Source organism: Schistocerca nitens, chromosome 6 (assembly GCF_023898315.1).
Source record: "Schistocerca nitens isolate TAMUIC-IGC-003100 chromosome 6, iqSchNite1.1, whole genome shotgun sequence".
In the NCBI taxonomy this organism is placed as follows: domain Eukaryota; kingdom Metazoa; phylum Arthropoda; class Insecta; order Orthoptera; family Acrididae; genus Schistocerca; species Schistocerca nitens.
The window spans coordinates 314,575,020-314,601,509 of NC_064619.1; the positions used below are offsets into that span (position 1 = coordinate 314,575,020).

Genomic DNA, 26,490 nt, shown 5'->3' on the forward strand with positions numbered 1-26,490 from the left:
CTTCCCTGACGACAGAAATCCGCCCCTTGATCACGAAGTCACTCGAGAACCGCCGTGTGAACGTCGTCATCGCTGGAAAATCTCTTTCCCTCCAGATGTCCTTTCAGCTTACCAAAAAGATGGAATTCGCACGGAGTAAGATAATGTCTTCTCTGTTGGCACCATTTCACTATGGCTGGACACGACACTGTAATTGTTCCATGTACCGCCAAAATTTCTGGGCGAATCTGATTTAGACTTTTGCCCACAACAATTGTACTGTCTCACGTACTTCAACTGTAGAGGACGTTTCCAATTACCGCACCACTTCGCTCTCACACTGAGATGAGCCTCTTATCCGTAATGCAGCAGAACTGGGTCTCCGGAACAATCAGAGCACGTACTCCTTTCTGACAATGCGCCGGTCTAGTTGCGTAATGGTCTTAGCGCAGGAGAACACGTGTAACTTACTTTCTCATGCCCCTGTGTATCTCGGCTACCATAAAGCATTCACTATGCTGTTCACAGTAGCTCACCTAAATTCCTATTTTTTAAAATAATTATTAAACCCACCCGTGGATTATCTCTATTTGCCTTTGTATTTATTATCCTGTACACACCTGACTAGACATCCTCGTATTCCTGCCACCACACTCCAATAATTCACATCAGCCTATCGTTTCTCAAGTTCTCTATAAAACCTAGCCGATTAAGAGATTAATATTCCACTCTCCACTACAGTGATAACATCCTCTCGAGCAGACCCCATCCAGAGAAGCGACTGGGGGACTATTTTACCTCCATAATAGTTCACATAACAGAATGCTATCATTAAATTATACAGTAGATTTCCTCTGGCAGTATAAAGGCTCCAGTCTCCCTTACTTTCAGCCATTAGCAATAATGGCTGGTGGCCGTGCGGTTCTAGGCGCTGCAGTCCGGAACCGCAGGACTGTTACGGTCGCAGGTTCGAATCCTGCCTCGGGCATGGATGTGTGTGATGTCCTTAGGTTAGTTAGGTTTAAGTAGGTCTAAGTTCTAGGGGACTGATGATCTAAGATGTTAAGTCCCATAGTGCTCAGAGCCATTTGAACCAATAATGGCTGTGGTCTCGCCTTACTTTCAGCCATTAGCAGTAATGGCTGTAGTCTCCCCTTACTTTCAGCCATTAGGAATAACGACTGTAGTCTTCCCTTACTTTCAGCCATTATCAGTACGCAGTATGACCAAGTCTGTCGTTCGAACCCTTGCCCCTGCAACTGTAAACGCTCTTGTCCCTATTCATCAACCATATGTTAGTTTGCCCTTTACCCCGTTACCCTCTGTTAAGCTTGTACCTAAGGTGCAGCTACATTTGAAGCACGGAAGATACGACGGTGGAGTCCCTGGTTCATGGGGCAGAGAAAGGGGGAGAGAGGAAGTTACTTTGAAAATGGACTAACTATGAAGCATCCCCAGCAATTGGGAAGGTAGTGAATGAACGGATATTACCCAGTGTGACCTTAGCACCAACATTCATGTTGCAATTTGATGTGACAACCGTAAAGTTTCCAGTCACATAAACAACGATAGTAATTGTGAAAGTTAAATCATACCCGAAGCGGACAACGTTCTGCCACTATAAGAGCGGCTGTTGCGTCGGCGGTTGAAAGTGAATGGCATTTGGAGCAATGAGCCTCAGGCACGCAATCCTCTCTTCCGTGGAAGTTACTGAGCACAACTGGCTAATGGCTACAGGACTCTGCCTGCTAGGGGCAACTGTGGCTCTTAATCTTAATGCAGTCCAGGGGCGTGTCGTTGGTTTTTTAATATCGATCACATTTTCCCCTTGATTAGCGCTAAAAATGTGAGTTGCTATATTACCTTGCTTGGATGGCTAAATGCTGCGCTTGAAAGCAGATATGTATCTAGCATTTCGAATGGCAGGGTACAAAGTGCGTCAGAAATTTATACTGACTGTGTAACTTTGAACTCGCATCATTAAACTAACAGATGCAGTTTTCTAAATGAACAACATTATAGTGTTCAAATTGTATAATTACGCGTTCACATACACACGCACGCACGCGCTCGCACCCTATAGCGTTCAAGTTACCAGTGAATGACAAACCATTGTTCAAAAATAGGAGACATATGAGCAGCACATACGCTCTTCCATTATTCATGTTGATGAGGAAGTAATGTGTTGTGCAATGCGTGATATAGTTGATCTATGTGGCTCATTCACATTCCATAAAGAGTATGGACATATACCTCGAAACCCCATACAGAAAAGCTCTTGTATGTCCATCCTTTTAGCAGGACGTCTCTGGGACGGCGGCTGTTTACTATCGTGATAACAAATAAAAACACCTACAGCCGTCCTTATGATAATATTTTATTTTGTCGCTACCAGTTTCGACGCGTCATTGCGTCATCTTCAGACTGTTTTGATGCGGTACAGGTTAATACGATCCCCTTGCATAACCCATCAGTTGCCAGCATTACTGGATTCGCAGATAATCTGAAACTTACGTGTCAGCACTCTAACCATCAACTGTCAACTCAAAGTAAGTTTCAGATTATCTGCGAATCCAGTAATGCTGGTAACTGATGGGTTATGCATGGGGGATCGTATCAACCTGTACCGCATCAAAACAGCCTGAAGATAACGCAATGAAGCGTCGAAACTGGTAGCGACAAAATAAAATAAAAACATAAGGACGGCTGTAGGTGTTTTTATTTATTGTCACCATACAGAAAAGGCCAACCGACACCCTGCTTTTTTCAGGTTATATTTGCTTGTTGCGAGAAATTATGTTTTACTTTCCAAGTAAGTGTGCTTCGATGGTCCACTTCGTTGCACAATGAGAGATTCGTTTCGGAACAATTCTAAATAACTTTAAAAGTTTTTAACTTCAGAGGTGGAAGGTGATTGAGTAACACTGAGGTTGATAGGTACGCATTTGGCGTTTCGTCCATCTAATTTCTGACACTAAACAGAACAGTCTACATTACAGCGTGTTACGGCTTTAACTTTGTTCTCTATAGATTAACAAACTTAACTTTAATCTGTAGTGCAATTTTCGGGTCAGACTCGAAAAAACTGAACCTACTGATGCCACCAGTCTACTTTGACAGGTAACTTCATCAAATTACGGGCATCAACCACGCATCGAAAACTAATAAGTGTAAAATATGTGCTGTAACGAGAATTATAGCTATTCTCTTATCACATTACTTGGCTTCGCCAACTGATGACAAGTCCGCTTTCAGATTAACTTACACCTCGGGCTACAATGCAAATGAGTGTGTCACTAAAATTAAACTTTCGCATTCACATTCGAATTGAAACGGAACTATCACCTTTCAGCTTAACCTAGACCTCGAGCACTTCTACAGCCGTCTGTCACCACAACCAACGATCCAGAAATATACAGGGCGGTCAGAAACAGCGTGAAAAGCTTGTAAGGGTGTTGCGGTGTAGGTTGTGCTGAGAAATAGTTGTTAAGAAAAAAATCCGATTCGTTGCGCCGTTTCCTAGTTAACTAGCATTTAAGTTAGCCGATCAGGTCATTGCACGCCCAAATTCAAGCGGCTCGCCAGATACAATTATTGTCAGTTGTTTTCATTAGCCTTTGGCTCGACTTCGATCCTTATTACCGTCCCACTCCCTGTCTTTATGTCGCTGTGTTGTTCGGTTTCAGAAAACCAAACGAAGGACACGTTTGGTGAAACCGTCTCTGGCGGGCCACGTGGACTTGCCCGCAAAGGCCTGGCGTGCTTATTTGAATGCTAATTAACAGGAAAATGACTCACCGTAACGAATTTTTTCTTAACCATTATTTCTCAGCACAACCCACAGTGTAACACCGTTACATGCTTTTCAGATTTTTTCTGACCACCCTACATACGATTTCAGTACAACAGACGCATTTAGGATTCAAAATAGGAAATCGATCGCAAGCGCCCCGGATTAGCCGAGCGGTCTAAGGCGGTGCAGTCACGGACTGTGCGGCTGGTCCCGGCGGAGGTTCGAGTCCTCCCTCGGGCATGGGTGTGTGTGTTTGTCCCTAGGTTAATTTAGGTTAAGTAGTGTGTAAGCTTAGAGACTGATGACCTTAGCAGTTAAGTCCCATAAGATTTCACACACACACACACACACACACACACTAGCGCCCCACGCTGTGTTTACTCGCAGGTGCTTTGTTGACAGATTAAGAATGCTTCCGCGTACCTGAGACAATAGAATCGTTCATATTAAACCATTGCATGTTTTAAAACAAGAAATCTCGCTCGGTGTTGTCAGTAAGAGAAGGGAGGGAAAAGACATTTGTTGTGGAAAACTGATGACTGCCAATCTCTTTTAAATCATATTACAATAACGGCTAGAAATAATAGTTACCAATTTTTGGAAAAAAAAAGCTGCTGCTACCTGGTATTTGTACACTGGTACTCGTGGTCAGGAAACAGCCATGTTGCCTACACTAATGCTGTCGGTGTGCGGCTACCTCAACAGCCCACCTACGCCGCATTATCACGGCTGAACTGACGTTCGTGCCAGCCAACGGCCTTGCCACGCTCAAAGTCCACAGCTATGTATTTGTTTCGACGTGGCGCTAGTGGAAACATCCGTTTATTCACAACTTCTAACTTCACGGCGATGTCTCTGTTAACATCTCACCGAGGAATGATCACTAGATGTAAGTGCGCAGGCACATAAGCTATAGGGCGACTATCTGGACAGGTTGGCGTCACCCCCATGTGCCCCAAACTTCAAATTACCTTTTCCTGTAGTCGCTCCTTCACAGCTACTGCTGTTTTGAGGATTAATACGGCACCCAGAGTCATATCCGTCCCTCCATTTTGCAAGTCAAGCCGTTCCAAAGGTATACGACGAGTTTTCTGGAATAGGGAGAACTATCGGTCGGCTCTGTTTGCAAAGAATAAAGAAGCTGCTGGTGTCAGATATAATGTCAAAGGGCAGCATGTGAAGGTCGAGTAGTTGGGAACGACGATCCCAGGAACGGCAAGGTTCATTACATGTCAGATGTGGAAGAAGCAAGAATGAAAGATAAGGATTTAACGCCCTATCGTCGATGAGGTCATTAAAAGCGTATCAAAAGCTAATACATATTGGACAAGACAGGGCACAAAATCTAACGAAGCAATTCGACATAGTACTTAGTGATGAAGAGAAACTATAATTAAATCCTGATTGCGGACTGGCAATCAGACTCCACTCTTTCTGAAGGAGAATCCCAGGCTTTAATCAATGCACTATCTCAAATGAAACAATATGTCGTGCCTCATCCACGAAGATGAACGTCGGAGGCTTCTTCGCTCTGTAATGCAGAACAAGAGAAATTGACAGAGGGGTATAACGGTGTGGGAAATAAACACTGAGGTGACAAAAGTCGTGGGATACCTCCTAGCCGGCCGGAGTGGCCGAGCGGTTCTAGGCGCTACAGTCTGGCACCGCGAGACCACTACAGTCGCAGGTTCGAATCCTACCTCGGGCATGGATGTGTGTGATGTCCTTAGGTTAGTTAGGTTTAAGTAGTTCTAAGTTCTAGGGGACTGATGACCTCAGAAGTTAAGTCCCATAGTGCTCAGAGTCATTTGAACCATTTTTGATACCTCCTAATATCGTGTCGGACCACCTTTTTCCCGGCACAGTGCAGCAACTTGACGTAGCATAGCTTCAACAAGCCGTTGCAAATACCCTGCAGAAATATTGAACCATCCTGCCTCTAGAGCCGTCCATAATTCCGAAAGTATTGCCAGTGCAGGATTTTGTGCACGATCTGACCTCTCGATAATGTGTCGGGCGATCTGGATGGCCAAATCATTCGCTCGAACTGTCCAGAATGTTTTCCGAAGCAGTCGCGAACAATTGTGGACTGGTGACATGGCGCATTGTTGTCTATAAAAATTTCATAGTTGTTTGGGAACATGTAGTCCATGAATGGCTGCAAATGGTCTCCAAACAACCGAACATAACCGCCTCCAGTCAGTAATCTATTTAGCTGGACCAGAGGACCCATGTAAACACAGCCCACACCATTATGGAGCCACCACCAGTTTGTACAGTGCCTTGTTGATGACTTGGGGCCTTGACTTCGTCGAGTCTGCGCCCCACATCAGCTCTTACCAACTGAAATCTGAACTCATGTGACCATGTTAGGGTTTTCCAGTCGTCTAGGGTTCAACCGATATGGCTACGAGCCCAGGAGAGGCTCTACAGGCGATGTCGTGCTGTAAAGGCACTCGCGTTGGTCGTCTGTTGCCATAGCCCATTAACGCCAAATTTCGCCGCACTGTCATAATGGATATGTTCGTCGTACGTCCCACATTGATTTCTGCTGTTATTTCACGCAGTGTCGATTGTCTGTTAGCACTGACAAGCCTACGCAATGGCCGCTGCTCTCGGTCGTTCAGTGAAGGCCGTCGGCCACAGCGTTGTCCGTGGTGAGAGGCAAAACCTGAAATTTGGTATTCTAAGCACATTCTTGACACTGTGGATCTTGGAATATTGAATACCCTGACGATTTCCGAAATGGAATGTCCCATGCGTCTAACCCAATTACCTCGCCACGGTCAAAGTCTGTTCGTTCCCGTCGTGCGGCCATAATCACTTGGAAGCATTTTGACCACGTGCTAATGGCAGCTCCGCTAATGCACCACCCTTGTGTACTCTGTGTACGCGACACTACCTAAATCTCTATGTGACTTTTCCATAAGATAAACTGGCAAGGGTGCACAACGTTGTGGGAAATATACATTGCTGGACATTAAAACTGCAACACAAGAATGGTAGCAAATAAAGAAATTTTACTTATTTTCGGTATTTCGTAGATCAAGGAGAATACAAGATTACATTTTTAGATGATTCATAGGTGTACAGTGTGTGAAATTTAGTACACAGGGACGTCACAAACAGTGGCACTTTCGCGGCGTCACATCAAGTCGAAGTGGGTTTGGATGACTTCTTCGGGTACGTCACTCCATGTTTCTTCAGCTCTAAGCAACAGTTCATCAGTCGTTGTGACTCGAAAAGGTAGTGTCTCAGACACTCTTTCGCTGAATGACAGTTCTAGAGGACACGCTAGCTAGAGTAACGATCGAACACCCTCTGCATCGAGGTAGACCAGGAAAGCACGGGCAACATGCCGTCTTGCGTTATTGAAAGATAATTGTTGAAAGATTAGCTGATGGAGATCTTGAAGAAAGAGCCACTAGCTTCAACACGTCAAAAGTGTAGCGCATACTATCCAAACTACCTGCTCTGCGAACCTGAGGTGTTAGTGTTGTGAACTCAGTGGCAGTCCACATGCTGGGCCCCTATGACGCTGACGAACGAAGTCTTACAGCGTCGGTTGTCTTTTCCTCTGGCGCTTGCACACACGGATGCTTCCGTCGCGGTACTGTATACAGCTGATGTGGAGCAGCTCCTGTGTCCAGTTTTGCAGTTGGGAGCACCACTGTCGTCGTACCTCTTCCAGTGGTCACCACAGGAGAAGCCACAACAATGGTGGCTGTGCTGACAGTCTATGGTGCTCGACGTCGCTGCACTGTCTGTGTAGATTCAAATGGTTCAAATGGCTCCAAGCACTATGGGACTTAACATCTGAGGTTATCAGTCCCCTAGACTTAGAACTACTTAAACGTAATTAACCTAAGGACATCACACACATCCATGCCCGAGGCAGGATTCGAACCTGCGACCGTAGCAGCAGCGCCGTTCCGGACTGAAGCGCCTAGAACCGCTCGGCCACAGCGGCTGGCTCTGTCTAGATGCTTGTCTTGCTGCAGACCTGACCATTAGCTGACCCAAGGTACACGTCATGACTGTTCGACTCTCCACAGCCGAGAGTTCAATATACCCGTCCTCTCAGGCGCTAGTCGAGTGGTATCATTCAGATCCTCCATGGCGCTTAGTATAGTTCTCTGTATCCGCATGAGACTCGTAAGATCCTGGCCACCGCAAGCAGAAATATCGCGGAACGATAAAACATAGTCTCGATATGCCACGATCGTGCTGCTGTGGAATTATGATACATGCTGGTAGACGTTATCCTACTGACGCGAGGTATGACGTGATCTTCTCACAAACAAATAACATCACAATGTGATTTCTGAATGAGAAACCCGCTGTGCAACCGTTCCTTACATATAGAATGCAGATGGTGTTACTACTATGTAGATTGTACGGTTGAGCTGAACTGCTAATCATTTGCATATCCAAGCATACAGTACATTTCGTGCAGCCAGGATTGTATATACGAACATACCATTTATCATACATAGTTGCAGATGCTACTCCAGAGTACATGCCTTGTAAGTGTCCCAATACTGAACAAACGGCACAACAAGATCTTCCTGATTAGACGACGTAACAGTGGAAGCGAGTTGCCTGTTCAGATGCCACACACTTTTTGATTTAAAGAACGCGATATTAACGAATTAACATTGGCTGCTTGGGAAGGTGGGGGGGGGGGGGTACGCAAGTTTCATTGAGTTTTATTTTCTTGCCGCAGTCGTGTTGCTCGGCCACTGCAGTGTTCGTGCTCCCGGTCTCGCCCATGCAGACTTCCTCGTGCAGTCCACCTCGTACACTCCGGGCAGTGTGGATAGCATCTGTCTTGTCCTTGGTGGAACCTAACACAAACTGGATGTTACAACTGCTGTAGAAGACAGGCTGCATACTAACCCGGCGAAGACGCATTAGGCTCCACCAAGGACAGGATAGTTGCTCTGCATTATCCTGTAGTGTGCAAGGTGAACTGTGAATGTGGGATAAGTCTTCGTAGATGGCTTTATTGAATAGCAATTATTTTACAATATGACGTGTTACCATATTCAAAACACTTTTATTTTAACTAACTGGTCACGAAGACTTAGGCCTACACGATCATATAAAATAAGATTTTTAACTCGTCTATTCAGGGTGTTGTAAGACCTTTTGGTTCTAATTGAAACAGGTGGTAGCGGATCCACAAACTATTATGCTTGGATAGGGAACCAATGGTAGGAACTGCATATTTATTGTGTTATGGATACACAAAGCATATACCGCATAAAAACGCAGCTTATAGTAACAGTTCAAAGCGACGATCACCAATCTCAATGCCTGCATGGCAACGGCGCATGACACCCTGCTGCACTCTCTCTACGGTCCCTAATGTCTGTCGTACACTGAAACAGGCAGTTTGTGATAAACAGCGTACAGCCTCGCACCAGCACTTGAACCTGTGCCGCATGCACACCACTATCCCTGGTGGCAGTTGTCAAAAATGGTTCAAATGGCTCTGAGCACTATGGGACTTAACTAATGAGGTCATCAGTCCCCTAGAACTTAGAACTACTTAAACCTAACTAACCTAAGGACATCACACACATCCATGCCCGAGGCAGGATTCGAACCTGCGACCGTAGCGGTCGCGCGGTTCCAGACTGTAGCGCCTAGAACCGCTCGGCCACTTCGGCCGGCGTCAGTTGTCCACTGCCTCGGACAGCTCATGATGTGTCCATGGTGAGGTGTGTTACTGTGTACAGGGCATGACGCATACTCAAAAGACGGAACGTTACCCGTCACGAGAGTTGCCAGACATGCACGGCGAGGATGGATGTAGTGCCCGTAAAGTAGGACGAATTTACAGAGAACGCTTTCCCAAAAGGCGTCACCCCAACTGTAAGGAGTTTATCTCCGTGGGTGCCAACTCATGAGAAACGGCGTCGTACCCACAACAGAGAGCCGGCCAAGCTTTCCGCCAAAGCCCTGTCCTAACACCAGGCTTTCAGCAGATGGTGTTAGATCATGTGGCCGACTGCCCAGCAATAAGCACACGTTAACTTGACTTTTAAATGCACACTTCAAAATATTCAATGTGGAGAGTACTTGTAGAACAGGTATTTCACCCCCATCATAAAGAACATGTGGAAGCACTGGGACCAGCGAATTTTGAGCCCCAGGTACACTTCTGTCAATGGATTATCCACAGCAATGCTGTAATGCCAAGCTTCTTAACAGTGTGTATTGTTCACACACGAGGCCTCATTCACCCATGATGGCGTTTTCAACAGTGGCAACAGCCATATCTGGAGTGACGACAATCCCCACGCCACCCACAACGGTGAGCGCCAGCAATGATGGGTGGACGTTGTCTAAGACCACCTAACTATCTGATGTTCCTGCGAGAACACCGACCGTCGTTATTTTGAACAATTACCGTGATATGTTATGCGGTGTATGTTGCGTTTGTCCATAACATAATGAATATGGGTTTCCAACCATTAGTTCTCATCTCAGCCGGCCGATATGGCCGAGCGGTTCTAGGCGCTTCAGTCCGGAACCGCGCTGCTGCTACAATCGCAGGTTCGAATCCTGCCTCGGGCATGGGTGTGTGTGATGTCCTTAGGTTATGTAGATTTAAGTAATTCTAATTCTAGGGGACTGATGACCTCAGATGTTAAGTCCCATAGTGCTTAGAGCCATTTGAACCATTTTCTCATCTCAGTATAATCGATTGTGGACCCACTATAACCTGTTTTAATTTGAAAAGTTCACTAAACAAATGAAATTATAAATATTTAAACCAACAAAGAATACGAGGGTTGGAACTTAAATAGTTGAAACTATTTATTCACAACCGGTACAAAAAAGTTACATGTTTGAACCTGTTACTGTCCTGCAGAGAAGTCACCAGCGTTGTGTAGAACATGTTGCCAGCGATGTGGAAGGCGTAGTATGCCGTTAGCAGAGCCCGTTCTGTTGGTGCGAATGGAGCAGTCTACTGCCTGTCGAATCTCTGGAACAGTTCTGAAGCGAATGTTACGAAGTCAAAACTGAAACGTCAATCCAACAAATGGCATCATTATGGGTCAGAGCCCCAGTATGGTGAAAGTTATGGTGATTCTCGTGTACGACTGTGATGGTGTTATCCTAACGCATTACGTTCCTCCGCGACAGACCGTCAGTGCACAGTATTACTGTTCGTTTTTGGAGCATCACCTGCTGCCGGCTTTGCGAAAGAAGTGGCGATACTTTCTGCGCAACCCACCCATCATTTTGCACAACAATGCGCGGACGCATACAGCGCAAGCTGTGGCTGCTATGTTCGGTCGATGGGACTGGGAAGTACTGTACCATCCACCATACTCCCCGGACTTAAGTCCTTGTGACTTTGATTTGATTGTGAAGATGAACGAACCACTTCGTGGCATTCGCTTCAGAGCTGTTCCAGAGATTCGACAGGCAGTAGAACACTCCAGTCGCACCATCAACAGAATAGGCTCTGCTAACGGTACACTACGTCTTTCACATCGCTGGCAACGGGTTCTACACAACGCTGGTGACTACTTTGAAGGGCGGTAACAGGTGCAAACATGTAACTCTTTTGTATCGGTTGTGAATAAATAGTTGCCACTATTTAAATTCCAACCCTCGTATAAAAAATATAGATAAAAATAAAAAGTTATTCAAACCTTTACGGTAATTTATAATAACAGAAAAGGGGTTAAAGTAGCACGCTTTTTACCTTGCCGCTGACAGGTAACTGTCCTTGAGTAGTAAGATATTTTTTTTAATACCTGTAGGCTAATCTGCCATGTAGGAAATGAAAATTAAATCCGCTTAGCTGGAATCTTTGAACATTTTGCTTTTCAAGAGAAATTAATGTTAGTAACGGCCTTTAGTTCCGCAAGTGCGTCGGTCATCACGGTGAAAGAGAGGCTGCTAGATTGGTTCAGCGCACACATTGTCGCTGACTGGCCCGTTCCCCCCTGCCACGCTCCCACGAGCGATTTAGTGGAGCGTAATGGGTTTGGCTGCCCCGAGAGCTTCAAAAGGACACATCGAACGCCCTCGGCGGTCTGCCGGCAAACTGCTCGATACACGTGCCACGTGCACTCACCCCGTGTTTTATTTGTTCCGCGAGGCGCCCTTGAGACGGCGGGCAGAGCCCATTTCCTGTCGCAGACTCACATCGCAGAGCAGCGATCTGTCTTAGCGGACAGGTCACGGAGACGGGAGTCGACGCCTCTCTTGTGACGAGCTGTTGATGCACGCCCAGTTAAACACAGGCAGCGTGCAGTGAATAATCTACGACTGCTGCTGGGACAGTTACTTGCGTGCACTTTCACGAACAGCGAAGTTACGTGTACGGGGGATAGTCGAGAAGTTTTATCACCTCGAAAAAAAAAATCAGTTTGTTACCATGAAACTTCATGACTGTTTTAGCCCTTCTCTACATATTGACCCTTCAGTGCGATACATTTTCCCAACCATCAATTGACGGAAAGCTTGGCTGTATAAGGGGTGATCAAAAAGTTTCCGTTCGAAGGCCGTAGAGTACATAATCGGTATTTCAAACAGGTAAAATCGCCTTGAGCGCAGAAGCAAACACCCGACCGACGCACCGGGTTGAAGATATCCGTTTGGCAAAACACAGCATCCTGCTGCGTGAAGAAGTCCGTAACTGCATGCTGCACATCCTCGTCAGACAAGGCCCTTTTTATAGCGCCGAAGGTGTGATAACTGCCTGGGGAGAGATCAGGACTATAGGGCGAGTACTGGAGTATCTCCCACATGATTTAGCGTAACTTCTGCGTTTCGACATTTGCGATATAGGAGCGTCTTGCGTCGAGTCGCAATCAGCACGGAACTTGGCGCACCATTCCACAACGGTGGTTTGCAACAGACACGCTGCTCCGTACACTTTCTTCATTCGTCCACGGATGTCTATCGGTGTTAGTCGTTTGGCAGCCAAGAAAAGAATAACAGCAAGTTGGTCCTGTTTGGACGCATTTCACAAGAAGTTCGCCATATTTCACGTTTCCGCTCTAACCACACGCTTGTCAGAAAGACGCAAATTCCACATTAAACCCTTGCCAATGAGTTAGTGCGTATATACCCGCGTCGTACTCGCGCTACATTCATATACGTTGCAGCAACGCTCTCAAACGAAAAGTTTCTGGTCGCATTTTGCCTGTTCCGTAAACGTTCCACCTCGAAAGTTAACTGTCTGCCACAGTGGAACTGCCTGTCACCCAATGGTTTCTTCACCCGAGGAAACCGGTAGAAGCGCTTGAGTGCCATCTCAGGAGAAAACGAAGCTTGATGCACGCAAGCAGCACCTGTGACCGTGTCCTACCTGAGCAGTACCTTGTACAAGCTGGGGCTTCGACAGCTTCCCACGACGTTTCACCTAGACAATCTCCCGTAACTTCAACAGGACGTTTCGGCAGTGCGTTTCGGCACAAGCTAACACCGTGACAATTCCAAAAATCTACTCTGAATCATCTCACCCGGTGACGGTTACTTCTTCGCCTATTTAGGAATGGTTAATCCATACGTTTCCAGTGCTTGCGATGCTTGCGGCAGTGATGAACTGTGCTCTCATCATGGTGATTAGGTGACCTCGGTTTGGTATGTGTGTGTGTGTGTGTGTGTGTGTGTGTGTTTTAATGGACTAGAGCAGTAGCAGAAGCCAGCGTGTGGCGACCTTGTCATGTTCAAAAAGTGGCACAAGATGTTGAAAACTGATCCACGACTGGTTCGTACATTTTCCCCCGTCTCCTCGATTGCGGCACCAGAGTCTCCATATCTTTCGCAATTCCCGGTTCTTCACAGACAGATGGTCTGTCACTTCATTCTTCGTCATTTACACTTGACTGTCTACGCTGGAAGCGTCTGCACAACCTTAACTATTATCATATGGGAGTGCATTTTTTCCACACACTTCCAAGACCGAGCGATGTGGCGCAGTCGGAAGTACACTGGACTCACATTCTGAAGGACGAAAGTTGAAATCCGTGTTTGACCATCCTGATTTAGATTTTTCGTGATTTCCCTAAATCACTCCAGACAAATGCCGTGATGCTTCCTTTGAAAGGTAACGGCTGATTTGCTTTTCCATCCTCGAAACAATGACCTCCACGTCAATCGGACATTAAACTCTGTTCTTCCTTCCTTCCATCATACTTCCAACAAGGATTGTCACAATGCTGGAAATGTCAACTGCCAAATGATACTCCACTTTATCAATGGGCTGCGGAGTTTTATTTTTGACTCCTCAAGCGATGTGCTACGGTGCCGTGGCGAGTAGATTTCAACTTGTACCAGGACTACAAACATGTTCCTCTTAACAAATAACAATTAATTACTTAACTTTATTTTCCCGAGGTGATGATTAAAACATTACGACCAGCCCTCCTATGAATAGATTAATAAAAACGATGCATCACAACTATGTAATGCAACAAAATGTTGCAAGATGAAATCCTCGAAAATTTTCTTATCAGGTAATGAAAATCCAAGGCATGGGCCTCACTACCTAAACACCAATTCCGTTTTTCCAGTGTCACAAAATTGTTTTTAGAATCAGCTGAGAGTCGTTTTCAGTCAGAAGACTGGTTTGATGCATCTCTCTACGCTACTCTGTTCTGTGCAAATCTCTTCATCTCCAATAACTACTGCAAGCTTCATCCATTTCTGTGGTCGAGTCTTGGCAAGCCTCCAGTTTTTACTCCCCCGCATCTCCCCCATTACCAAAAAATTTCTTGATGCCTCAGCATGTGTTCTACCAAGTTATCCCTTCTTTTAGTGAAGTTTAGCCATAAATCTCTTTTTAGTCCAATTCTAATGACTAACCTCCCATTAGCTATCCAATCTAACGATCTAGTCTTCAGCATTCTTCTGTAGCACCACATTTAAAAAACTTCTCTTCTTGCCTAAATTGTTTGTTACCTATATTCCATTTCCGTGTAAGGCTACTCCCCAGACAAATACCTTAGCAGAAGGCTTCCTAGCACTTAAATTTACATTCTATGTTAACTGTTATTGTGCTAAAGTCTGTATTTAAATCCTCTCTACTACGTCCATCATCAGTTATTTTGTTGGTTAAACAGGAATCCTCAGCTACTACTTCTAGTATTTCCTAATCTACTTCTCTCAAAATTGTTTGATTTAACTCGAATACATCCGCGGTCTGGGAAGTCGGCAAAACGACTGGGAGAGCTTTGTGCTGATCGCTCGCTCCTCCAGACCATATCGTCATGAAACCGCAAGGCAGAGGATGGATGACACGGTGGCCGGCGGACATCCCTTGGTCAGCACACTGGACTCGCATTCGGGAGGACGACAGTTCAAACTCGCCTACGGCCGTTCAGATTTAAGTTTTCTGCGATTTCCCTAAATCGCTCCAGGCAAATACTGAAATGGTTCCTCTGAAAGGGCACGGCCGATTTCCTTCCCTATCCTTGAAACAACCCGAGCTCGTACTCGTCTTGAATGACCTAGTTGTCGAGGGACGTTAAACTTTAATCTTCCCTTCTCCCTTCGCGGCATCTTCGGACCACTGCCTAAGATCGCGGAGTAGCACCGATCTGTGTTACGGGGCCTATAGTTGGGAAGAGTTGGTGCTGTTGGCTTATTCAGCACTGAAGCCCAGAACGTGTTTAATTCTGAACATCCTTCTTTCCTGAAACTTCCTGGCAGATTGAAACTGAGTGCCGGACCGAGATTCGAACTCGGGACCTTTGCCTTTCGAGGGCAAGTGCTCTACCTACTGAGCTACCCAAGCACGACTCACGACCAGTCCTCACAGCTTTAATTCTGCCAGTACCTCGTCTCCTACCTTCCAAACTTCACAGAAGCTCTTCTGCGAACCTTGAAGAACTAACACTCCTGGAAGAAAGGATATTGCGGAGACATGGCTTAGCCACAGACTGGTCCCGAGTTCGAGTCTCGGTCCGGCACATACTTTTAACCTGCCAGGAAGTTTCATATCGGCGCATACTCCTTCTACATCTACATCTACAGCTACATGGATACTCTGCAAATCACATTTAAGTGCCTGGCAGAGGTTTCATCGAACCACCTTCACAATTCTCTATTATTCCATCCTCGTATAGCGCACGGAAAGAATGAACACCTACATCTTTCCGTAACGAGCTCTGATTTCCCTTATTTTATCGTGGTGATCGTTCCGCCCTGTGTAAGTCGGTATCAACTAAATATCTTTGCATTCGGAGGAGAAAGTTGGTGATTGGAATTTCGTGAGAAGATTCCGTCCCAACGAAAAACGCCTTTCTTTTAATGATTTCCAGCCCAAATCCTGTATCATTTCTGTGACACTCTCTCCCATATTTCGCGATAATACAAAACGTGCTGCCTTTCTTTGAACTTTTTCGATGTACTCCGTCAGTCCTACCTGGTAAGGATCCCACACCGCGCAGCAGTATTCTAAAAGAGGACGGACAAGCGTAGTGTATGCAGTCACCTTAGTAGGTCTGTTACATTTTCTAAGTGTCCTGCCAATAAAATGCAGCCTTTGGTTAGCCTTCCCCATAACATTTTCTATGTGTTCTTTCCCATTTAAGTTGTTAGTAATTGTAATACCTAGGTATTTAGTTGAATTTACGGCTTTTAGATTAAACTGATTTATCGTGTAACCGAAGTTTGAGTTCCTTTTAGTACTCATGTCGATGACCTCACACTTTTCGTTATTTAGGGTCAACTGTCACTTTTCGCACCATTCAGATCCTTCCTTTCTGTTAAAGGTGTTTTTGTGCTTATCAAGTTTTATGAATTCTCTGTACATCCTAGTGTACTCGGATCTTCATAAAAACGTAGTATCGGATAAACAAATTAGATGGTTCATTGGTCCCACTGCTACGGCCGACTTGTGCGTGTTTCCTAGACGAAAGTTTTTCTTGTGTTCCTTAAGCCGGACGTTAATGCCCCTTTTCTAGTTCCTACGCACACTTCCCGCAGATGCAAGGGATTTTATGTGCACCTGCTGTCGCAAGCGGCGGGCGCAGGTTCTTTGCAGTGTTCAAATATTTACGCGCCTCTCTCGTGGACACACGCATTGTGTCCATAATTAAAATTTGTGTCAAAACGCTGTAGAAAGAGAACTAAACCTCAGAATGACGTCTAATTTGAACAGCATGTTATTGACTCAGGGGAAACATCATGGAAGAAAAAAACCAACGAAAATTTTACCAATAGATGACGCTGTAAGCGTCTTAATGTAAATGAGGTCGGCTACAAATGACAGGTGAATCGCAACCCGACAGTTTGATTTGAGTTGCACATTACATCATCCATTCTGTTCAACGCGCATGACTGCCCAAATTCGGCGGTCAACAGTTGTGGCACTATTAGTCAGTAAATCCCATTCACCAGCAAAGTAGAGCCACATCGGATGGGAAAAGACGATTTTTAATCGTCCTGGGGCCAAAAATCGCATAAAAAGCAAAATGACATCGGCCTCTAATCGTCGTGAGACTGGCGCAAGACACGTTCAATAGGCTGCACACCGTTTTCCACTATAAACATACGGAAACCAACTCAGACCGTCTTGCCATTTAGATACTTGGAGTGGTCTGCAAACTGATTTTGCCATTAAAGCTTTTTTCCGAAAATAGTAACAGTGTGGAGGTTCTACTAAGAGAATTTCACCATCGGTACAATTTAAGACGCCACAATCAAATTTCATCAGCACATCCAAATAACAAGTTGATACATAAGTTTGATGGAACAAGTTAAGCAATGGTAAAGAAACCTGCAGGCCGTGTGTGAACCGTTTGTACGTCAGATAATGTCGAGGCTGTTCGAACTGTTGTCATTAGAACCATATGTCGTTCAATCCGTCGTCATGCATCGTATTTACAGTGGCATAGTACAAGTGTTCGAAGACAATTTGTAAAGGACGTTTATTAACATCCATACAAGTTCCAGATCTTCCAGGAACTGAAACCCAACGATCACCTGGCGCGACGACAATTCTGTGAACGAATGCTTGAAAAGGTAAACGATGACAATGAGTTTCAATCTGGGACTGTTAGACAAAGTCCTTTTCCATTTTAATTAATTTTTAACAAACAAAACTTAAGCTATTTGACACAAGAAAATTCTGCTCAACTACTGTAACGTCGATTGCACAGCTACAGAGATACCGTGCAGTCTTCTGTGCCATTATACGGCATAATAGGTCCTTATTTTCTTGAAGACGAGAAGAGCCTTGCGAGTACAGTCACATCGGATCGGTATGTCGCCATGTTTGAAACCTTTGTTACGGAGAAACTATAGGCATTTCCACAAATTATTGAAAATGTTTGGTTTCAGAAAGCCGGATCAATGTCACACACAGCAAGATTATCGGTACCTGCTGTACGCCAGTTGTAGGGCAACTGTATAATTTTGAGAAACTGTGGCAGTCCGTGGCCTCCTAGATTCACTCGTCTGTCGCCGTGCGATTTCTTCTTCTGAGGTCACCTCAAAAGCAGAGTGTATCGTAGTCGACCTGCTACATCTGGAAAATTGAAAGCTAAGGTCCGAGAAGCAACTGCACAATTTATCTAACAGACTGTAGGAACGTTTGTGCAGAAATGGAGATTTCATCTTTAAAAATAAATTGTCTTTGTTTATTCTTAAGTTGTATGTTTTTACTATTAACGACATAAATAAATTTATTTAAAACTTGCCGGCCGGGGTGGACGAGCTGTTCTAGGCGCTACAGTCTGGAACCGCGCGACCGCTACGGTCGCAGGATCGAATCCTGCCTCGGGTATGGATGTGTGTGATGTCCTTGGGTTAGTTAGGTTTAAGTAGTTCTAAGTTCTAGGGTACTGATGACCTCAGCAGTTAAGTCCCATAGTGCTCAGAGCCAGAAAAAATTTAAAACCTTCTTTTACAACAATACCTAATTCTTTCACTTTTTCTCTGAATCATCCTGTAGTTTCTGTAGTACGCGGTTCTCTCCCTGTCATCTCTATGTTGAGTGCTAAGGTGAACACAACAGTTAAAAATTTGTTAGAAAACTTTCAGACGACCAGTGCCTGATGCCAAGGTCGCAGCTGAATCAAAACATAACGAAATGTAGTTATATGCGCGTAAAAAACTAAACATTCGTTTGATTACACGATCGGCGATCAGTCAAGAGACTCAGTTACAACTTTCGAGTATCATGGAAGGACCGCACTAATCTAGCCTCGGGGTAGCGAGATGCCAGACTCAGATTCATTGCAAGAATCCTGGGGAAGTGTAATTCACACACAAGAGAGATCGCTTACAAGACCATCTGTCGATCAGTTATTGAGTACGTTCTGTGTAATGGTGTCGTGTTTGTGTTGACTACTTTGCTGACACCAATACTGCACGATCGCTACTTCTGACCCCAGAATGTCCCGTACAGGAGGCTGTGGGGGTAGGATCTTCCAGCAGAGCGGCGAGTACAGAGTCAAGAAAGCTGGTTCGAAGAAACATTCATTATAATTCGATTTACAATAGGTCGATGGATTCGATCCAAGAGGTTGTGGCAGCGAATGAATTCCCTGGGGCACGTGAACTGCCGCGACAGCGTTAACAGCAGCTGGCGGCGACGCGGCCTTGCTGACGCAAGAAGGTTGTCTGCTCTGCAGCACAGTGCCGCTACGGCTGGATTGGCGTACTCTGCTTGCGGCTCAGGGCAGCTTAAGGACGTGAAGCCGCACCGAGTCGAACCCACGACTCTCAAAGGCTGGCTGGAGTGTCAGGCAATGGTATCCAACGAGAAGCGTCATCTCGAAACTCAGAACCACCAGGGCTTGTTGGTGGCTCGTAGACTTGCGGCTTCACCTAGTCGATGGTGCTGCTCGATGAAGTTATGGCTGCTTGGCTACACGTCCAACTGGTGACTGGCGCAGAGGCAATGCCAGATTAATGCATGGCACTGTTGGAATGAAGCTACTGGCTGAGGACATATACTTGCCCTGCCCACGTGTGTTGGGAAAAGTGCTCGGTTCTTGTCAAGTAGCTGGCTGTGAACCGTTGCTTTCTGCTACAGCATGTAGCAATCCAAGCCACACTGCGGTAGAGCACTGCGTTGTAGAACGCTATGACAGAATTTTTGACAGCGCCCAACAGCAAAATTACAAATGTGGCTGGCCCGCAAACCATTGGCTGCTGCTGGTCTGCCTGAGATCTATGCTGCAAGATCCGACAGTTTTGCACCCTTAGGAAGTTAGATAAGCATAAGAGACAGAAAAGAACTCCATTATTCGTTACGGATTTGTTCGATCAGCGCGAAAGTATCTTCAAGAAACTGCAATAGGACACATTACGTGAGAGGCAATGTGAATCGTTGAGAGCCCTACTGCTGAATTCTAGAAGCCCACGTTCCCAAATGAGTCAAGAAACGTATTACTTCCTCTAAATACATGTCGTCTGATGACCATTAAGCTAAATTAGAGATATTCGAACCAATACAGAGGGTTATCGACAGGCTTTCTTACTGCGCACCATTGGTAAATGGATTAGGAAAGGTAGATTGACGCTGCTACACCATGTGCCTACCACCATACACCGTATGGAAGCTTGCAGCGTACAGGTTTAGATAAAAGCACATCGAGGTAAACACTAGTCACAAATGTAAAGAGCACAATGGTTAAAGATCTTACATAAAGAGATAGACTGGACAGTGCTGATCTCGATACTGACTGAGTGAGAGCTCAGGATGCCATGTTTTTACCTGTTTTTGTGTTTACTGTGGCGGAAATTCAAAAATGGTTCAAATGGCTCTGAGCACTATGGGACTTAACATCTGAGGTCATCGATCCACTAGAACTTGGAACTACTTAAACCTAACTAACCTAAGGACATCACACACACCATGCCCGAGGCAGGATTCGAACCTGCGACCGTAGCGGTCACGCGGTTCCAGACTGAAGCGCCTAGAACCGCTCGTCCACAGCGGCCGGCGTGGCGAAAGTACGCTGCCTGACAAAGAAGGCCAAGCACCTAGAAAATATGTCGGATTTCAGTGTAACTTGGTGTACGTATACCCCATTGGCGGGTATATAAATGAGTACAGTTGCAGTTCTGTGTCACAGGTAAAACATCTAATAGACTGCAAGGGTGCATTAAATGTTGGTCGTGTATAGTGTTGTTACCAGGCCTGGGACTGAGGGGGTGGGGGTGAGGGGGGGGGGGAGTGAACAGCATCCGTTTTTGAGTGATCGTTGTGAATTACATGAAGATGCCAAGGTGTGGAACAGCGGAATCATCACCTCACAGTGTCGGAAAGAGATTTGATGGTCGGTCTCTACTTGGCCGGATTGCAGGATTCAGATCTGTGGGGCATTCAGATGTGAAAGTTGCCCGATGTTGAACTGCATGGGAACATGATGGCAGTAATATTCGTCGTCAAGGTTGCGATCGACCACGTCTGACCACCACAAGCGATGATTGTTGTGTTGTGGTCCAAGCACATCGTAACCAAATCGTAATCTCTTCTCATCCGCGCCTTTCATCCGAGAACAACTAACGGACTCCCCACTCACTTCAACATTCTGTGTCATTCCGGAACCATTGGTTTGAGACTAAGAGCAGCCAGACTATGGAACTACCTTTACACGTATAGGCTGTCGTTACCACTACAACGCAACAACACAAACGGATGCATTTCTAGTGGTTCAGCGGTCTGGGAAGATGGAATCGTCATGAATGGCGTAGCGTTCTGTTCAGCGATGAGTTACAGTTCTACACTACCCCGGATGGGTACGTCGGCGAGTATGGCGGCTTCCTGGAGTGGGTTCCCATTCTTCCAATCTGTTGGAGAGCCACAGCGGTATTATTCCTGGCGTCATAGTGTAGGGATGGTTCAAATGGCTCTGAACACTATGGGACTTAACATCTGAGGTTATCAGTCCCCTAGAACTTAGAACTACTTAAACCTAACTAACCTAAGGACATCACACAGATCCATGCTCGAGGCAAGATTCGAACCTGCGACCGTAGCGGTCGCGCGGTTCCAGACTGAAGCTCCTAGAACCGCTCGGCCACAGAGACCGGCTAGTGCAGCAAGCCATCGAGTATTACTTGAAATTCTACCAATACTGTACATCATCTTCTTTAGCCTTGATAATGACCTGACTTCAGCGAGAGTTGGCGGACCCTAAGGTTCTTCAGATATACAACATCCAGCTGAAGCCACTCACTGGTGATTAGTTCCCGTAAGGCTTCCATATTGCTAGAATGTTAATTTCTGCGTTTCACCCACTGCTCCAAATACACCCACACATTTTCCATGGAATTAACATCGAGCTATTTAGTAGGCCAGTCGAGGTGCAATAGGCTACCTGAGTGTTCGCCAAACCAGCAACGTACTTATCTATCCCTAGCAATACGGGCATTATCATCTTGGAAGACGGGAGAGTCCACACAGCATAGACATCATTGAAGTGTAGAACCACATTTGATCACAGAGAATCTTGAGATAAACATTCTGGTATGAACTACACCCTCCACACACGGAAGTTGACAGTTCATTAACGGGACCTGGTCGTGATCGAATTTCCTGTGGTTGAGAGTACTAACGTTGGTACACTTCCTCTCAAAAGCTATTCGTTCAAATCAAAGGAAATTTGAATCATGCATAAGTTGTCATATCTTCATCAAAGTTAATTACTTATATGACAACAGCATTGTTATCACTTAGAAATTCACCGAGCGAGGTGGCGCAGTGGTTAGCACACTGGACTCGCATTCGGGAGGACGACGGTTCAATCCCGTCTCCAGCCATCCTGATTTAGGTTTTCCGTGATTTCCCTAAATCGTTTCAGGCAAATGCCGGGATGGTTCCTTTGAAAGGGTACGGCCGATTTCCTTCCCCATCCTTCCCTAACCCGAGCTTGCGCTCCGTCTCTAATGACCTCGTTGTCGATGAGACGTTAAAACAACACTAACCTAACTAACCTAACATTAGAAATTCCAAAAAAATTATGTGACCTAAAAAATTGGCATTTAAAAAAAAGCAACATCTAAATATTTGTCACACATTTCCTTTGATTGCCATAATTCTACTACATTTTAATATATGTGAACTCATTAATCTGTCTATCAAGTTTCATTGACATAGATGTATTAGTTTCAGGGAAAATTGTACCTAAAGCTAAAAGTTTCATACTTTTGGGGAATGCCTTTGAAGTTGTGATACAATCTTTTCAACCTACATTAAAAGGTTAAAATTCGTCAGTTCCTTACCAGTCACTGTTGCGTGTTTCTGTGCCCGCCAGCCCACGTTTTGACATATTGAGTGGTCCACTCTTCTCAGTCTCCCGCATCCACAGTTCTGGTCAATTGAAAGAATCGCGTTCTTCGTATTCACCCGAGGTTCTGTGCGCATATCAGTGAAAAATTTCAACCTGCTGGCTGACCCATCGTTGAAACACAACAGTGCATCGATTGAACCAGTTTTCAGTGGTTTGAGGCCCAAAAATACGGTTTCAGGCAAGTGTTCCCATTGACATTTTCGTTGGGATTTTGAGTTCTCCCATGGTTGCATTAAGCAAGTAAGGTTTTGCTAGCTAAGTCTCTATGGAAAGGTTTTATAAAATCTGTTACTGAAGTTGTTAGGTAATGGGTATGTCTATATTCATCATCAGTTACACTAGCTCTCTGATACTTACATCATGACCCGGGGTCTTTGGTCAGAGAGTGCGACAGAGCTCCTCTGTTACCTTTAAACTTATTCCTACTATGAAACATTCTTATTCTGACCGTATTTACGATCTGCACAGCTAAAATATAACTACAAACACAATAAGATTACTTCCTAAAATCAAGTAATATTTCAAATCACTACGACTAGTAAAACGAAAATAGAATGTTGAACTGAAATTAAGCTGTCAAGCACACTCGCTTGACACCAGGCTGACCAACTTGCAAACCAGTGGTTAAGGAATAGAGTTAATACAAAGAAAGTCTGCTGCAGACGGGATGACAGCTCAATTGCAAGCAGGCTGAAGGGGATGTGTCGTTAATTAGAAAACGCTCTTTCTTTCGTATTAACGTACATCAAACATACAAAAACCATACATATCTACGCGTAATAGCTAAACTCAATTTTAAAAAATCGTTATTTCGACTGATTTCCCGTAAGCAGTCGCCGCAGCACACGCCGATCATTATTTCAGAAAGAGCGAAAATACCGACTCGTCAGACCACACTACACGCCCCCAGTCAGCTATCGTCCAATTTCTGTACTGTTTACCCCCTTCCCCCACCCTTAAGTCGTGTAGCTTTACGAGCCGCTGGCTGCTGTGAGCAATAACCTTTCGCGAGGTACAAAATTCCAAATATCCACTACGTGTACTTTCCTCCCAGTGTTCGCTCGAAAACTGGTTGTGATGGATCAGCATTCACTGACTGCAGCATGACATTCGTGAGGCTGTGCCTCTCCTTGTCGTCTGGTCTCCGGTCTCTACCCGTTAGGATACTGACCGTCGCTCGTACGCGTTGTTACGTGACTTCGAGTGGTACACCATTTAGTGTTTAGTCTCTAGACAGTTCGCGTTGATGCACCAACAAATCGGAAAACTTCATTCATTATTTGGTCATTGGTGCAACCAAGGATGAAAGCTCCTTTCCAGAATGAATTTTCACTGTGCAGCCGAGTGTGCACTGATCTGAAAATTCCTGCCATATCAAAGCTGTGTGCCAAACCGGGACTCGAAATTGGGAGCTTTACCTTTCGTGGGCCAGTGCTCTACCGGCTTAGCTTTCCAAGCACGACACGCTACCCACACTCATAGCTTTACTTACTCCAGTACCTCATCGGCTAACTTCCACTGGCGAAAGTAAAGCCAGTACCTCCTCTGCTACCTGCTGCTGGCGGAAGCACAGCTAGTACCTCATCTGCTACTTTCCACTGGCGGAAGTAAAACCGGTACATCTGCTACATTCCATTGGCGTAAGTAAAGCAGTATGGGTGGATCGTGGTACTTGGATTGCTTAGCCGGTAGAGCAATTGCTCACCAAAGATTCAAGTCCCGGCCCGGCACACAGTTTTGACGTACCAGAAAGTTTCATGGTAGCTCCTTTCTCCTATTCTATCACATCTCAACGTCCATCCATTTAACTGCGCCGATTCCATACAACCGATTGTCACATGCACCCCACCACAACACTAATGTTGGCGATGGATGGTCAAATGACCATCTAGAACCAGTTTTGCACCATCTAGAACGCTCCAAACCACTGTGCTCTTATAACGGGCATTTCTTGTCCGGCCAGCTTACATGAAGTGCACCGTGCCGAAGATTTTTCCTTGTGGCGTTATCCCGCTGTGCAGCGTCCGCACCTGTTGTTGTGGTCTTCAGTTCTGAGACTGGTTTGATGCAGCTCTCCATGCTACTCTATCCTGTGCAAGCTTCTTCATCTCCCAGCACTTACTGCAACCTAAATCCTTCTGAATCTGCTTAGTGTATTTCATCTCTTGATCTCCCTCTACGATTTTTACCCACCACGCTGCCCTCCAATGCTAAATTTGTGATCCCTTGATGCCTCACAACATGTCCTACCAACCGGTCCCTTCTTCTTGTCAAGTTGTGCCACAAACTCCTCTTCTCCCCAATTCTATTCAATACCTCCTCATTAGTTATGTGTTGAACCGAAGTTAAGCTGTCAATTAGTGTAGCACCTACTGAGATTTTACTCCTAGGGAATCTGACACATTTATGTACAGCTAGGTACTCTTCTTGATGCAAGAGCGTTATCTGCCATGTAAAAACACAAATTTTGTGAGTAACGTGAACTCTGTTTTCTGTACGGTTATATTTGCTTGTACTTTATGTCTCCTACGAGGGACTGGCACTCCGATTACCTTCACGGAAACTTTTGGTCCAGTTGTGGCTCTTGCAAACTAACACTTTACAGATTACACTGCACGAGGAGGTCAGAAAGAAAAGAAAAAAAAAATCCAAACAGTTGATAATGTTATTTACTTAACTTTAATGAATGAAGTCTTGATGTAGTGGGACTTTAAAAATGAAAAAGGTAATTCAAACAGTGGGTGTTGTTAGCCCATTTAAGCTTCATTCGTGCTTAAAGAGTTTAGTTTGTCAGCGCTGAACAGCCGTTTTTTAACGCCCAAGTGCTAACACACCTCACGAGAGCCGACAGGAAACTGCGATAAGATAGCAGCCCGACGTGCGAGGCAAGTAAGAAACACCTCGCTCAAGACGGAACTCACGAGATCGCCGGTTTGGCCCTGACAGACAGCCACGCTAATAGCCGGCCGGCCCCATGTAACTTACGAACTGCTGAGATCAGCCGCGCCTGGTACCAACTGAACTTCACAAACCTACTTAGCTAACTGAAGGTGACACCAGATTAAACAGGTTACCCTGTTCAGACGTGGGTATTACTCTGTTTTTCATACACACTTACTATGATGATGAAGTATTTCCACAAAAGTACTTACTACACAAAACATTTGACTTCGTGAAGTGATAAGATATTGTACTCATATTCGGAAGGATCACGGTTCAACTCCCTGTCCGGCCAACGAGATACAGACTTTCCAAGTATCCCTAAATGTTTAAGGAAAATGCCAGGATGCCTTTGAAAGTAGGCGACCGAATTCTTTACCACTTCGATATTGTACTCCTCTCTAATGACTTCTTCATCGACGGGACGTTAAACTTGCCTCTCCCTTCCTCCCTTCCATCCACCCTTCATTCACTATAACAACAAAAACACGTTAC

At 45.3% G+C, this 26,490-nt stretch overlaps 1 protein-coding gene and 1 non-coding gene across 4 annotated transcripts in view; one reads left to right on the forward strand and one right to left on the reverse strand.

The window, feature by feature from the left end:
• LOC126262421 (multiple C2 and transmembrane domain-containing protein) overlaps positions 1 to 26,490 on the forward strand; it is a 1,124,939-nt gene that overhangs the window by 955,881 nt on the left and 142,568 nt on the right. The window lies entirely within an intron of this gene.
• Positions 15,469 to 15,543, reverse strand: Trnas-cga (transfer RNA serine (anticodon CGA)). The gene has a single exon. It is a non-coding gene; the product is annotated as a tRNA-Ser (tRNA).